The following is a 15949-nucleotide window of genomic DNA, read 5'->3' as shown; positions in this document are numbered from 1 at the left end:
AAATTTCACCCTCAACTGATTCCTAATAGCTGCTTCTTGAGCAGTTAATTCAATTCTAAAGCTTTACACTACCTGCTCTTTACCTGTTTCTTGTGTGCAGAAGGAGGATCACCGTTCTTCAAACCAATTTAAAGCACTTAAAATCTGATTCATGTCCAAACCCATAAGACAACTGTGTTACAGGGAAACAAAACTTCAACTGAACAAGATAACTATAATCAGCTGATTTATTTTTTTTGTTTAATATCCTAGAAGTTTTCAATAGGTAACTGAAACAGGTTCATTATGGCTTTCAGTTAAGAATGAAGCAGAAAGTTTCTCCTACAGAGGTAGAAAAGATTATCATTCCCACCCTCCCTTTTCAAAAGTCTGTAACTACTCCAAAATACTGCTAACAAGGCAAACCAAAATCAAGGCATGTCAAAGGAGATAACCGTGTTGTCCAAGACAAACATCAGGAATCCAAATATGCTCAGTGTTTAGGTATTGCACTTCCTGTACACAAACTTCTTACTCCAATCTTCTGTACCAGCAGGCCTAGACATGGGAGCTTCCCAACTCAAGCAGTAACCCCCTCATAATGAAGCTTCAATGTAACCAAAAGGGATGCTCACTTAAGCAAGTGCCCATTTAAAGTTTCAGAAACACTGAAAAGATGTTTAAATCCATAGTAGAATTACTTTTCCCTCAGCTGCCCTCATTTAGCATAGTGGAAGCCTGCTTCCACTGGTCTATTAAGACTTCAATAAAACCATTCATTTACAGTTAACCACAACGGTATTCACATTTGGACCTGAACATTAATTGACTGATAATGAGATGATAAAGCTGCTTCTCTGCAGGTGTACCAATCAATTTCAATGAAACTAAAGTATTTTTCCTTGCTGCATCTGAAATTAAAAAGTGATTTATGTTTTCTAATAAAGTGGTTTTCATTGATCTCCTTCTCAAAAAAAAAAGTATCTTTTCATTTGCACCTTTTTTAAACTGTAAGTCTTTATTTTCACAAAAATGATTTTCCAATATTTTTCACTCCCATTATGATTTGCTATTGCACAACTTTATAGAATTTAAATACCTTCATACAAATTCCTAACTCAACCACAAATTTCCCATTCAGAATTAATCTGCTTTAAAGACTGTCAGAATCATTTAAGCATTTCTTAGACTTATCCATTTGTACAAACTGTTTACTACTGTTAATAGTTAGTGCCATTCCAAAGCTAATAAATGACAGACTTTTGCCAGCCATCACTAACAAACTCCAGCTTGCAACAATTCAAAGTACCATTATCCACTGAAATCTTCCAGCAGATGTTTGAATTAACAGAGCAATTAGATTTCACTTCAAAATTATTGTCTTTCAAGTGATAATAATTAAGGAACAATGAAAATAATGCTGTATTCTGAACATGTGTTCAAATAACAGCATCAGCACAGGGACCAGGAAAATTGGGTGCAGATTGTTTGGTACCAGGAGACTACAAGAAGAATGAAGATTGGGATACAAAGTGATATATATACACACAGTTCAGTACGCTTGGAGAAACCAAGAACAAAAGTCTGGCCTCAATAACTGTTAGCTCTGAAGCACAGACACCAAATTGTATCCCACAGCATGTACAAAAAGCAGAAATACTAGATTAAAAAAGATTGAATGTTTAGTACCTTAGTATTTAGAATATAACGTGGTGTGAATTATAAAGTTGCCTGAAACAAGTAGTTGAGTTTTCTTAGCTAACTGAGAAGTGGAAGGAGGATAATCATCTAATAACCATGCAAACAGCTACTACTGATACTGGAAGTAATCACAAACACTGCTACCATCTCAAGTGTTTTCAGAGCAGTAAAGAAGTATTTAAAGAATCACCCATTAATCCCTACACTTCAAACACCAAAAGCAACCTAGATAAGCCAAGGATTTGGGAGTTACAGCCATCCCAAAAGCAATTTTTCCAACAAAATACATAGTTCATAAGACATAACCAGCCTGAGCAAAGAGATTACAGGCAAACAATGCTCACATCTAACATTTTATCAGGGATTTAAGCCTATCAGACTGGATCTGATGTTAGTAGTGCAGACAACAGACATCCAACCCAGAGCAAGCCAAAGTGAAAAACATATACCAAGAGAAGTCATTGGTTACAAACTCAGAGAGGGTCAGCACAAGCTGCAGGTAGCTTAAAGTGAATCAGAGCTTGCAGACTAGGACGAGTAAGCATGATCATGAGTCAGCACTAGAGAGCCACAGGTAAAGAAACGATTACAGGACACAAGAACCAAGACTGTAAAGCAGTCTTAGTAAAGACCAAAAGAGCAACTGAGACAGCTCTCAAAGTGTTTTATAGGCTTCTCCTGAAGGATCTGTTGAGAATACCATTTTGCCATTACAGTATGTTCTAGGAATTTAACAAAGTAATTATACAAATACTTGCTGTTTATCTGTGACTTCAACATAATAAATTCATCTTCAAGAAGAAATTTTGGTTTGATGGAAGCCACAGACACTTGATCAATCAATGAACCAGGGAAAGTATTAACAAGATCATTACAACCATCTCTAAGTAGAACTTTTCCTTACACATGGCATTTTTAACTTCTGAAATCACCTCTGCTTACTTAACAGATAAGAAAATGACTTTCAGTCGGTAAGTCTGCTCACAAGGAACCGTGACTTCACCAGTTTTCTAGAGCTGCTGCATGCATAAACTCATGAATAAAACATCACTAGTTTGGCTCTAGTATAAGTATTTCATTTAGAGAATTTCGTTTCTTAACATTAACATCTGGCTATACAATACAACAGTGCTTAGCAAAGTAATTTTCTTACTCCACTGTAAGAGTGGAGTGCATTTAAATTAAAATCGATTTTAAAAATCTACATTTTCAATAGACGCTCTAAAGTTGTTAAGGATCATCACCTACAAGGGTAAGGCAGCAAGTCTGCACACATCATTTTCAACCATTCTTTAGAGATATTTTGTTCTACTATCTAGAGAGGAGTTATGTGTTCTTAGCGAATGCACATTTCCAGCACTATTCCGAATTTCCATCATATTTCTCTTAAGCAAAGTATAAAACTTTCAAGACAAAAAAAAAATAAAATAAAAAAATTGAAGAAGAATTTTGAAGGGTAAAGTAAAGGGTAAAGAGCCTAGAGCCAGACAGCAAAGATTTCCTGACAGGCCTCCGAGCAGTATCCTCCACCACGTCGCTGGCCCCACCTTCTAGCTCTGAGCTCCTATTTTTAGGAGGTAAATTTGCACCCATTTGGAGTAATTTGTAACACAAAAGCAGTTCTAGAATTTTACTGAAGAGTTCAACAGGGTGAAGATTGACAGAAAGTAGTTCGCCTCTAAATAGAGCCTCCATAGCTTAGTGTTACAAATAGCCCATTGTGACTAGCAAGTACCTGCTGCAAAACACAATTATAAAATCAAAGCCTTGATAGATTTAAATCTATAGCCTTTCCAATTACAGGACTCAGAAAGCTAAGTCAGACTGGCTTCTTGCATTTTTCCCTACCTACCACCAGCAAAAAAACTTTAGTACTCATTCTCTTGCAGCCTCGGCCTAACAATTCCTTTTACAACATTGCCCTCCAGTGGTATTTACCTTCAGATCTTTTTCGAACGTAGCTCAGTTGCCCTATTCAGAAACCGGGCAATTCTGGAGAAAACTCATGTCCTCCGAGGTATTTTGGTATGCATTAGAAGTTCCACAGCTGCAAAAGGAGCTGAAGAATATGCAGGGTAGACATCACTTTATTCATATAAGCCTGCTGAGCATTTAATATAACCATCAACAACACCGTTGACGCATGAGAAGGACTGACAAATCCAAACAACACAATGCCCTTACTAGAGCTCCACCTCATTTGGACTTATCCACCCTACCCAATTGCACATCTACTGCAAATGATAAGAACTAAAGGAACCAAATAAGCTATAACATTTATTTACTTGGGTTAAGTCTTCAAGCACAGAAATTGTTGTACATTTTAGCATTCAATATGAATCACAGCACATCAAAATTGGGAATTTAAACTTCCAGGTCATTATGATGTGAGGCACTGGAATTGTAGTAAATACAAGTGTAAAACAAAACAACTAATTTCATACTTTTGAGACTATAAGTCAATACGTAGTTCAACTTGTATGTACTGATGTAGATTTGTGTTTACTGGACAAAACTTCCAGATTCTTTAACACAATTGTGATTAATAGATGTCATTACAAGAGTAATTTTTCCAGACAAATAATATACACACGTTTTTAAAAGTTAGTTAATTCCTTGGATTCAGGGTTTCACTGGTTTTGAAGAGGTTACTCCAGAGACAGTTCGAGTTTCCAGGAGGTAACACTGATGGCTTGTTTCTTGTGCAACATGGCTATTTTTCTGAGTATTCGCACAGGAAATTAATCAATTTAGATGGCAATTGCACACCAGCAGCTGTAAATGCAGATTAGGCTGAGATCCTATACAAAACTTGCATTCATCTCCACAGTCTGTCAGTAACACAAAGATCAATCCCATCAAGAGCAGAATACCAATAATTAAGTTGCTTACTTCGTAGTTGCAGTCTGTATTTGAAGTACATCAATATCCAATTTCAACTTGCTGTATCACAAGCATTGTCCATTATAGCTGAATTCTGGGCAGCTTCAGCAGTTGTTTCTGTGCAGAGGTCTTCATTCTTGTTTTCACCCTCCAGGTTTTTTGATAGATTCCATAACTGCCATGCTTTTACTGGTATTGCAGCCCACTGTGGTCTCAATCAGTCCAAGAAGGTGTGGTGGATTCTTTAATAGAAGTCTATAGAAGGTTCGTTGCATTGCAGGATTGAGGAACAACAAAAGAAACTAAAGCAATACAACAGGGAAATCTATTTAGCTAAGGGTTTGTTTAGTATTTGTGACAACATGCTAATCCTGCTAATCAAGCATTGGCCAATGAAGAGCTATATAGTTTACTGCAACCAGCACTACAAGAAAGATCTGTAATGTCACAGCAGTCTATGTTATTTCTATATTACCAGTTAAATATTTTAATATTAGCAGGCTTGGTGGGTTTTTCATTCTTGTATTTAAACAGTAGCATCTCCATAGTTTTGCACCTATTGGTTGAAAAACATTCAGAACCTGAAATGTCAAGTACCTTGAAAGGGACAATCAGGACCACAGCTGTAAGATTAGCACTGCAGGACTAAGTAAGTCCTACAGCTGTAAGATGAAGTTCTGGATGTTAAACTACATGTTTTTCTTTCCTGCATTCACTTCAGAGCTTTAATAACAGTACCTTAGGTGAGGTATCTTTGAAAGATATTCATATTGGGGAACAAAGTCACATGCACCTCAAACAGTATTCCATGAAAGTGGAGGGAAACTCAGTTCTTTTGAAGTAGCCTACTGAATCTGAAGCACAATATTTAAGATTCTGTCCAAAAAACACACACTCACTGCAGGTCAAGGACAATCACAGATTTGTGCACCTGAAGCAATTCCATGCAGCACCACACAGTTCACCACCATGACTCGAGATGTTTTCATGTTACTAATCTCTGCTCAGTTGTCACCAGAAACACTAATTACTGCTTTCAGGCTGATGTTGTTTGTTTGCTTTGTTTTAGAAATTGCTGTTAAGCAAGCAGGGTTTTCATTAACATCATGTACAACCCTCTATTTTGTTCAAGTAGTGTTAGAAACACCCACTTAACCCCACAAGAATTGATAAGCCATGTCACAGAGTAGGAGAAAATTCATTAACAGAATACCTGTGGAACATTAGACATAACTAATTTAGAACTACAAAACATGCACCAATTCAGTTCTATGCTTCTACATTTGTCCACATTTGCATACTTCCTCCTTCTAATTCAGATGTGTGAGGAGGCAGAATTGTCTCCCACGTAAAGACTCAAAAGGATCAAGCAAAAAAATTCAGCAGCCCCCAGCAGTCCTTAAGTCTACCTGTGTAAGCACTCGCAACTCCAGTTTACAGCTCATTTTCAGAACACTGCCTGAAATTCCCCACTAGATGGCAGCTGAACCCTACATTGATTGTGCAATATTATACAGCCTTTAGAAGCTGCAAGAGCTACATACGGAGACTACGATCTTTAAGAAAAAGAAAATATTCTGATGATACTGTCTTAAATATTGACTAAATTACATTGCTCTTCCAAGAAGCAAAAGCCAATAGCGTAATACCTTTGGCACCAGCAAGTCTCCTTATGTGTAATCAGGCTTCATCAAAATGGTAAATCCTGGTACAAAATATGCCTTATATGTTCCTGCCAGAGATGATGTAACTATTCACGCTTCTGAAAATGAGGAAAGGAGAATCACAGAAGGAAAAGTCTGTTTAGGTGGACTTAGGCAGGAAGGCTCACAGTGATATTCTAACAGTTGAAGATGTTCTAGTTTCTCATATCCTTCCTTTCTGAAGTTACCAGCAAGAATTAATGGACCCCAAAAGCTCCATTCAGTAGGAGAGCATTACATTTTCTACTTCACACATTAAGTCAAATCTGTTGTACCATACAGGCATAGAAGTTTTGACCAGGCCTAAGACATCATCCTGGTTACAAAAGGTCTTAATAAAACAGGTGGCTTTGCACTGTAGCCTTTCTGATGTGAATACATACACCTTCTTTCAGAACCTGATTCCATGCCTGGTAAGAACTGTTCCTATTCAGGCTTTACATTTGCCACAGTACATACCAACCATTCCAGTCCATTCTTGGGACCAATGCATTTTAACAGTTTTCCAGCTACAGAGGCAGTGGATTCAGGATTTCTTCATTTCACCACTAAGTGCACATATGAGTAGCTTAGCAGTACCCCCCAAAGAAACAAGGAGCCTGCTGACATGAAAACAGTGTCCTCATTCTAGTATTTAGTGTTGTGACTAGCTCAGATATTGAGTTGCTTTGACAATCTCAGTGATGGAACAGAACAGTAGTTGTACACAAATGAATTCTCTTTGGTACAAGGTAAGTCCCTGCACCACCTCAGACTGTTAAACTGGAAGAGTTCTTCTCATCAGTTCACAAGTTTCTACTTATGTGAAACCTAAAAATATAGAACCACTGGAAAACAATCTCATTAAAATACTGCATGTTCTGTATAAGAAAAATAATGGATTTTATACACAGTTTCACACTACAACTACAGTACAAAGTAAGATAATGGGCCTACAACCATTTTGGGTCAGGTGCCCTTTAAGTACTTGAAAGAAAGCCAGCAAGCTTCAAACACAGCTTGAATCCCTGCACAGACATGTTCCCAGTCTTCCCCCAGCAGACTGCACACATTTCCTCAGCAAACCTGAGAAGTGTTTGCATAATATAAAATACAACTGTACACTGCTCCAGTGATAGTATTTACTCAGCACTAGACACTGACAACAAGGCCCATTGTGTTCAGAATTGTCTACTGTCATGCATTTAACTAGTAATTGTACAACTCCCCTCCTACTGACTCATCAGCAACAAGATCCACCTGGTCAGTCCTTTCAAGAAAGACTGAAATATAGTTATTCTTCACATAGACAAGACATTGCAGTTGTGGTTAAAAGATATTAATTCCTCCCCCACAACAGCGTTCCATTTCTTTTGAGCATTTTAAAAAAGGAAATCCTAAGACTATCAGTTGCACACCAAAATATACCATCAGTTCTCCATTTCTTGTAAGATATTCTTATAAGATTTCTCATTAAGATATTTCTTATCTTGCTATGAAATTTATGTCTTTTTATTCAATCTTCAAGAATGAAATAGCTAGGAGAAGGAGGCTATATCCCAATTAGTTTAAATTGGTAGATATCCAGGATCAGCAGCAAGATGCCAAAGGAATGCCTACTTGCTATTAACCTAAAGAGATGTTAAAGAAGTTCAAAAGGAAATGAATCCATACATGCATATTTCTTTGCACCTCAATCCTAGTTTGCTGTTTCTATTGCAGTCAGATATGCCTATGTTTCTGTTCTCTAAGTAGAAAGAAACAAGGAAATCTGTTCTCTTTAGAAATCCAAGGTAAGGATGCACAGATACCACACCATGAAGAGTGTCTTGATCAGCTCAACCACACAAATCAGCTAATTGTGGAAAAATAGTGTTTTGCAACTGAGAATTTGCTCTATGAGATAGTGGTGTGCTTTTCATATCTGTTAGAGTTTCCATAGAAATAAATAGAAGGCATTACTTTCAGAACAACTTAAATAATGAATACATTGGAGTACTTGAGAATTTCACAGAACCAAATTTAAGAAATCTTAAGAGCTTTTAGAATTTACAATGTTGCTATGTCATGTGTTTTTTATTATGAGCTTTACAAACATCAACAAGAGATTTATCTCATAATATTGATAGACGTCAACTTCTTGCTTTCTGTTAAGTGAAAGAAAGAAACAGCAAGCCCACTGTAGAATGTGACAGAGCTACAGACCGAGAGCCCAGGCTTTCTCCTGCTTTGCTGCAGTACAGTACTAGAAGTAAAATAAACAAGTAAAGCATAAAATTATCTCTCATATCTTTTGTTTCATCACAGGTCTTGTTACCTAGCCAGAACTACAGAAGTACTGCCTCAGTACCTGCAAAATGTCAAATGCACAAATAAGGTCACATCAGTGCCTGGAAACAGACTTCAGAAGTACTTGCACTGAAACATAGAACATGCCAATTACAAAATGAGTTCATCTGTTTCCCAATGAAAGGATGAACTCATTTCAGGTACTGACATTCCTCTCTACCCCAAATTACCAAGTTAAAGCACACCAAAGTGACACCTACATTTGCATACTTACTGTGACACACAATTCCTTACCACACAATCACATTTATCTTAGTGGGTCATACTCCTTTCCCCTGGAAAACAGTTTTTCAACTGTTAAAGAGGACTTAGCCTGTCACCCAGTGCATGGTATCTGGTTTTGATGCCAGTTACCTAGGCATCAAGTGAGAGAAATTTGTTTCAAAGCCACACTATATCATCACTGCAACTCAGACTTAACTGGCTAAAATCAGCAACTGTCACTAACTGCAGTATCAACTTCAGTGTTTTAAAGCCTCCCTTTTTGATATTTCCATCAGAACACTGAATAAAATGCAAATTTATATACTTCAGCTGAAACCTATACTTGAGACTCTACATTTATAAGATAAATCTTAGTTGTCAGAAGGCTTCCCTTACTGTACTGAGATTCTACATCATTTCTTCCTCACTTCCTCCATAACCTTCTCATCCAATATCTGGATGTCTTCATTAGTTCTTACATTTGCTCCACTTCCCACTTCTCACCACAGTCCTATGGCGCATATGCTTTCCAAAAGGGAATCATAACATATAGAGAAGAACAGTTTTTCCCCAACAGATCTTTTATGACTCCATAAGTTCTTCACATAATTTAGCTCCAAATATGTCTTGCCTATTCCCTGATACATGCTTTCCCACAACACAGAGTTCATGAATTTCTGTATTAATCAGTAGGAAGAAATTTTAGACTTAAAGTCATTATGGGAAACTGTAAAACCAGCTTGTTGCAACAAATCTAAAAGCCCAGCCATTTGTGGGCTGCCAGTCTAACAACTCCACTGAGAAAAATCATTCTAGACTAAAAGCATGAAGTTTCTCTAAACACAACAAATACATGGGCTACAGGTAACCACTACCAAAAAAAGAATAAATAAGCCCCTACTTTAGAGTTCAGATACTATTTAAAAAGTTATGCATTGTATAGTGTCACTATCAGACCCTGTACCTTCATTTTGTTTTAAGGACAGGATTAAACACATGCAACCAAAAAATACAGTTGGCAGAATTAGGAGCAATTCGCCCACAACAGCTAATTACTCTTCAGAAGTCAGACCTTGAGGCAAGAGAATGCTATCAAGTGTAAAGACAAACACGTTCCTCCAGCTGTTTGTCATACTTATTGGACATAATAAACTGGATGTGCTGGAGGCTATAATTAATCTTTACTAAGTGAACACTCCTTTTATGATGACTTGTCTACTGAGCTGTCTAATGACACCTAAGGCTTTGATAAGTAACTAAACTAGTTCATTACAGTCCATCTTTTTTTTTAAATGAGATCATATTTTATTATGTCATTATCAGTCATCACCATCTACAGAACTCTGTACCAAAAACAAGCAGACATTCCCTACACTCAACTTCCTTCATTACTTCAATAAGTTGAAATTTATTTCATACTAAAATAAAAGGTAGGCTATCTTGAGTGGTACAAGCCTGGTTTAGAAATGTAAGGGGATAGACAGTGGAAATGTTATTTGCTTTGTGATGTTAGACTTCATCCCTGTTTACAGCTCACAAAAGTAGAGTTGCAGTGCCCTCTTGTGAGCAGACTAGTCCCACTTTTAGATGAGCCCTAGCAGTGATCTTGGTGATGGTGTTGCAACGTTGATGCTACAAGCGCAGCCTTCTTTTGAATAGAAGTGTAACACCTGTTCAGAAGCTGCATGTATATACACGAATGTATATAAACACACTAACATATACACAGCCTTCCTGTAACCAAAATGATGCTCTTATAAAGTGAAACATTTAAAATTGATTCAGCTTCTAAATATGAGAAACCAGTATCAACTTCTTGGAGCCATAATTCCTTACCACAGTCTTGTTGTATTAAGTACTGCCGGGGGGTAGGAGTAAATATAGAACAGTTTTTCCTTACAGTTTAAACAATAACCAATGAGGTACCAAAGGATACAACAACTGAAGAAAAAAGGTTTTTGTTTTTCTTTAAAAAGAAAGTTTAACCCTAAATCCTTGATGGCTATGGAGAACAAATTAGAAAATGGGTATTAAAAGTGTGCCAGCAATGTAAGCTCAAACAGGACAAATATTTAAGACTTCATCTTTAGTAAACTAAAGTTAGTTATCCAGAAGCGAGCTCCTGGTCATCATGAGATCAAACCATCATTACATACTTTATGAAATGCAAGATAGGTATAAATATCTGAAAACTCATTTATGTTCTGTGGCACCAACAGCAAACCAGACAAGCGACAGAGGAATCCAACTTCCTAGGCAGAACACATTAGAACTAACTTCCTGAAAAGCAAGTCTGCCCTTTGGCCAATCAAAATTTTGCTAGAAGATGCAAACTTCTTTTCCTTTGCATAGACCTGGTATACTGTATGCAGTAATAAACAACAATGCAATACAGACAATTGCAACTATGCTAGCCTAAACATCCCAAAAGTTTACACAAGTAATATTTTAAAAGGCTTTTAAGTTTAGTTTTTGCCATATTCTTGCGCATCATGAGTGGTAAAGAAGCTTCACTTCAGCTTAACTTCAGAAATGAAAGCATAACATTCTTAAATGTTCATTTTATCACATCAACTTATTGCTTCAAAGCTGATGTTAAATATTTGACTTCAGCCCAGAGAATCAAGGTCCAAAGGAGCTTCATTTGTTTAGGCACAGATACAAAGAATTATTTGAACTGAATTTAGGTGCATGGGTACAAATTGCTGCATAATTCCAATTAAACAAAACCTCTATAAGTGACATCTTTCCACCTTTAGCTCCCTCTTGGAGGGTACAGCAGATGGAAAGAGCTGCTGCTACCTACTACTGCTCTTATAGTAGACTGGGCTCACAAGGGAGTCCCTAAATCCTTAAGCCACACAGCTGCTGAATCCCACACAGCTTAGTCCACACCAGTTCTTGGTAGAAGATGTAAAATATTCAGTCTGGAAGTCAGACAGCCTGTTACTTGTTCCATATTGAAAATTCTAAGTCAGGCTCAGCAAACACAGAAAGCCACCACACATGTACTACACAAACCTTTATGACTTCAAGTCTAGACTAGATGACCCAAACTGATTTCTGTAGTTCATGTATTCATGTACTCATCTCTGCAGTATTAGTAGTTAACTCATGATATCTTGACAAATTGAAAGACAATATTTGCACATGAAATATACACAGTACTAGATTTATTTCAGAGGTCTTAAACTGAAGATCTTGCTTCTATGTGTACCAAGATGAGTCCACTGTAAAGACTCAATACAAAAAATAGTTAAAGACCAGGATTACAAATACCTCATCATCACAGTTTCAAGATCACTGAAGTCATCTTAGAGCAAGCTTGAGTGGGACTTACATAAAGTCAATGCTGGCAAGTTGAAGACCACATAGATTTCTGAAGACTTTCTAGGGGGTCTAATGCTAAAAAGCAAGTACCTGGCAGTCCTCTAGCCTGCCAAGTCCATGAATGAAAGCCCTGTTGTTGAGCATACTGCAGCTCCTTCTCTGAATCAGTGTCTTCCACTAACAGTGTTTAACAGAACTAGTCTCAGCATGCATCCCTGTGGTATCCTATTATCAGTTTGTGTAGAGCATCAGGCACTGCTCCTGACCACACTGACTGGCTTTTTGTTAGTTTGCATTGTGGAATTTAATTGTTGTTTCTTTAAAAAATTGTCTAGCTGCCTGACCACACAGAGCATAAATTCCTTGGACATACAGATAATGCCAGAGATAGTATGAAAAGCCTTGCTAAAATTAAGATAAACGGCACATTCTGCCCTCCTGTTACCAACGACGGTAGAGAAAATAATAATGCATATGCTACAACATCGGAAAAGAAAGAAAATACACCGTTAACTTCATAGACAGCTAAAATCCCAGTTTCAAAGCAGCGTCGCTACTTTAAGAGCTGTACAGCTCTCTACACAACACCACAAGAGGGCAGCAGCAGATTTCTACATTCCATTTACACTCGTATGGCCTCTCGGAGCTCCCCCTCGTTCACACCGCTCCAGCACGCACAAAACTGAGCAGATCCGCACTCCCCAGACTCTTCCGATAGTAGAACATACCTGAAGCACACTGAACTACAACACAGAGCTATACACTGCTATTCAAACCATTTCCAGAGCTTATTTAACTGGCTCAGTATTTCAGAATGAGTAAAAGGAAATTAAGAACAAGGAGAAAGAGTGGTTATTAACAGTTTGTTGTTTATTTTGTCACAGCAGTTTTCAGATACAGTAAAAAAATAAATAGCATTTTGCACCAGGGAACTGCCTTAAAACCTTACACTTTATTCCCTGCACTGCTCACAACCGATGAGAATCTCTCTTCTGACAACTTTCATAAGCAAAAAGCAAGAGAACAGAAGAAAAACATCAAACTGCTTGAGCAGGAGACCCCAGTCATTCCATAGTCAGAAAGTGACCCAAAAAAACCATTTTGTTCACAAAAATCCCACAACAACCCCTGCCTCTAGATCAACGCCCCCATAGGCCATCCTTCCTTTTCCTCCTCCTCTATCACTAAAGGCAGCTGGTACACTACAAATATTAGTGATTAGTCTTACTGTGTGTAAATCTTATATGGATTATATATATATCTTCTTATATATCTTATATATCCTTATATAAGGATATGAAACAAAAATACTACACTTACACGAAGCTCTACATTTGAAAAACAGGTTATACATTAACTCCATTTATTTTAACATAAAGAACACAAAATAAGAACAAAACTGGGATAAAATAAAGCCAGCTTTAACTACCACATTATTCTCAACATCTGGTCTGCTGCAATCATCCAACATACTCCTGTTCTCAGAAGATTCAAGTCACTTCCAGACTTCCTCCAGATTTCACCACGTATTTACAACTTATTCCTATCACTGGCTTCATCCTCTCACAAGAACCTTCCCTGTTCAGCTCTTACAGAAATAGAGAATGGAACCTTCAGTGCTGCTCAAAGAAATCAGCTGACCTTCAATCCTGTGCTCTGCGTGCCCATCAGAACTTTCTGCTCTACTCTTAAAGGGGTTCTTTTCTTCCTAACACAAATGCTTAGAAGAAGCCCTGAGTCATCCTTCCTCCTTGTGGCATAAGCTTCACAGAATACATTTTAAAACCTGATTCAAGATTCTCACATCAGCACAGAGATTCATGAGTTATTCTCAGCCTATCAAGAAAGGAACTTTGGCTCTCTCAAAGCACAACAAACCTTTGACAAAAATAAGTACACTTCAAAAAGTCCACCTTAATCAATCCTGTAAAGATAAAAGGCTTTTCTCATTTCTTAATGAAAACAGAATTAAGTTTAAAATGCTATCCCAGTAACTTCAGATTTTAAAGTGCTTTTCTCCCACATTGCCTATCTCACAACAGATTTCACTTGAATACTATCATGGTTTTGTCAGTTACATACATTTCAGACTGTCATTGTAGCAAGCAGACAACCAAACTGCAGATGGAGGAGTTTGTAGAAACACCAATGGAAGCAGCACTCTAATATCCTAACTACAGGCTTACTCAATTTATGGCAGTCTCCAACCACTGACTAAACCACCACAACATGCTATGCAGAATCAGACATGTCAGCTGCCAAGGGATTTCCACATTCCAAATAAATTACTTACAAAAATAATTAGAAATCAAGTTCTGTTTCTCAAATGCTCATCAAAAACTCCATTTCTTTTTTCTCACTGAGACTGTTGGATGCAATTGTTTCCTTAACACACACACTGAAGAATTAAAGCTCCTCTTCATCTTAAAAACTACTTATAGCCATAACCTGTTTTACAGCTGCATTTTTGAGACCATAAAAGAAACCATATGCTTCCACATATTTTAAGTCTGCAGTGTTTCACATCTGCAGGTGTAGACTATATAGCTACTGCTTACAGAAGTTCCTGTACACATTTCAGATCAAAAGTTCATACAAACTGCAAGTGAACAACAAAACAAAATAAAGACCTCCCCAGTTTGAACTGGGCAAGAGCCTATTGCGATTACAACAATCAGAAAGATCAATGCAGTAGTACAACAAAACAAAAGACATAGAAATAAATGAACCAATCCAAACGGAAACATGATACAAAGCAAAAGCACTCACCTCCCTCAGAAAATCCAGGCTCATAGGAAAACCTTCACAAAGAAAAAAATTTCCAGCAAGAGAACCTACCCCAGTGGTAGCCAGGTCTTAAATGAGGTCTAAGAGAGGTGCAGCCAAGCTCCACCCCTCCTGCACACACAGCTGAATTGCTTTCACCTGTGCTCCCAGGGTGGAGTGGGTCCTTTCCCCAGGTGCTCCATCAGTGGTTCAGGCCAGGACTCAACAGTTCTGTGCAAATGTTTGATTGATGAAAACATAGAGATGATGCCTCTTAAGTCTGGTAAAGACGGAAGATTACTGAGTCCCTGTCCTTTATTTTCTTCAGATGTCCCACATATAGCAGATAGAATGCATGCATTTTTCTGTTCTTGACTCCCATTGGTGCTATAAAAATTTGTCTGCCTTAGGACTTACTGCTTGTGTGTCTTATGGTCTGTAGAGGAAGAAGACTTGTACTCTACAAAACAAGGACACTCTTCTTTTATCCTGCTCTGGGTATGGGATAAAATTTTCCAAGAAAGAAAAAAACAAACAACTACAGAGTTTTCATCAATCAGACATTTGCATTAAACTGTTGAGTCCCGGCCTGAACCACTGATGGAGCATGTGGGGAAAGGACCCACTTCGCCCTGGGAACACAGGTGAAAGCAATTGAGCTGTGTGCATACAGAAGGGGTGGAGTCTGGCTGCACCTCTCTTAGACCTCATTTAAGACCTGACTGTGACTGGGGAAGGGTCTTTGGTTGAAAATCCCTCCTTGATGAAGCTTTTCTGTGTGAGTCTGTAATCTTCTGATACAGGTGAGCAAACATCATCCCTTCTTTTATAGTATCTCTGTTGTACTGGTCATTTTGTCATCACCCATTTGTTGCAATGCCTTTCCCATTGTATTGATTTGTCCAATTGCTATAGTGTTGTGGTTAACTTGTGAAAAAGCAGCGGTACTGAGTTTCTCATAAAGTGTACTATATGTTAAAGTTATGATTGTTTAAACAATGGTATCGCTTCTAGATAGTGATATGTGACAAAAGTTTAAAATAAAAGGGGACTTA

General features: G+C 37.7%; 1 long non-coding RNA gene across 2 annotated transcripts in view; it reads right to left on the bottom strand.

Moving 5' to 3' along the window:
* LOC107319223 overlaps positions 1-14999 on the bottom strand; it is a 67383-nt gene extending 52384 nt beyond the window's left edge. The window contains exons 1-2 of one of the 2 annotated variants that reach the window (XR_004308679.1): positions 14898-14999; positions 3619-3727 (exon numbers count right to left, since the gene is read on the bottom strand). This is a non-coding gene — a long non-coding RNA (uncharacterized LOC107319223). The remainder of the gene's footprint in view (positions 1-3618; positions 3728-14897) is intronic. The other variant, XR_001557687.2, reaches the window with a different exon arrangement.
* Positions 15000-15949: the final 950 nt, after the last annotated feature.

The sequence above is a fragment of the Coturnix japonica genome, chromosome 11 (genome assembly GCF_001577835.2).
Source record: "Coturnix japonica isolate 7356 chromosome 11, Coturnix japonica 2.1, whole genome shotgun sequence".
Taxonomy (NCBI): domain Eukaryota; kingdom Metazoa; phylum Chordata; class Aves; order Galliformes; family Phasianidae; genus Coturnix; species Coturnix japonica.
The sequence above is the reverse complement of the archived record's forward strand: the minus strand, read 5'-3'. Positions and strand labels throughout refer to the sequence as shown.